This window comes from Girardinichthys multiradiatus, chromosome 1, assembly GCF_021462225.1.
Source record: "Girardinichthys multiradiatus isolate DD_20200921_A chromosome 1, DD_fGirMul_XY1, whole genome shotgun sequence".
Taxonomy (NCBI): domain Eukaryota; kingdom Metazoa; phylum Chordata; class Actinopteri; order Cyprinodontiformes; family Goodeidae; genus Girardinichthys; species Girardinichthys multiradiatus.
The window spans coordinates 24976690-24977474 of record NC_061794.1 but is presented as its reverse complement, the minus strand read 5'-3'; positions in this window follow the sequence as shown (position 1 = coordinate 24977474).

Below are 785 nucleotides of genomic sequence, written 5' to 3'. Positions count from 1 at the left end.
AGTACCCACAGTCAGTGATGGTCTGGGGTGCCGTGTCAGCTGCTGGTGTTGGTCCACTGTGTTTTATCAAGGGCAGGGTCAATGCAGCTAGCTATCAGGAGATTTTGGAGCAGTTCATGCTTCCATCTGCTGAAAAGCTTTATGGAGATGAAGATTTCATTTTTCAGCACGACCTGGCACCTGCTCACAGTGCCAAAACCACTGGTAAATGGTTTACTGACCATGGTATCACTGTGCTCAATTGGCCTGCCAACTCTCCTGACCTGAACCCCATAGAGAATCTGTGGGATATTGTGAAGAGAACGTTGAGAGACTCAAGACCCAACACTCTGGATGAGTTAAAGGCCGCTATCGAAGCATCCTGGGCCTCCATAAGACCTCAGCAGTGCCACAGGCTGATTGCCTCCATGCCACGCCGCATTGAAGCAATCATTTCTGCAAAAGGATTCCCGACCAAGTATTGAGTGCATAACTGTACATGATTATTTGAAGGTTGACATTTTTTGTATTAAAAACACTTTTATTTTATTGGTCGGATGAAATATGCTAATTTTGTGAGATAGGAATTTTGGGTTTTCATGAGCTGTATGCCAAAATCATCTGTATTAAGACAATAAAAGACCTGAAATATTATGCAATGAATCTAAAATATATGAATGTTAAATTTTCATCATTACATTATGGAAAATAATGAACTTTATCACAATATGCTAATATTTTGAGAAGGACCTGGAATATGGATGAAAGTTGAAACTCGTTTCATGAATTAGGCCTCACACCCCGTC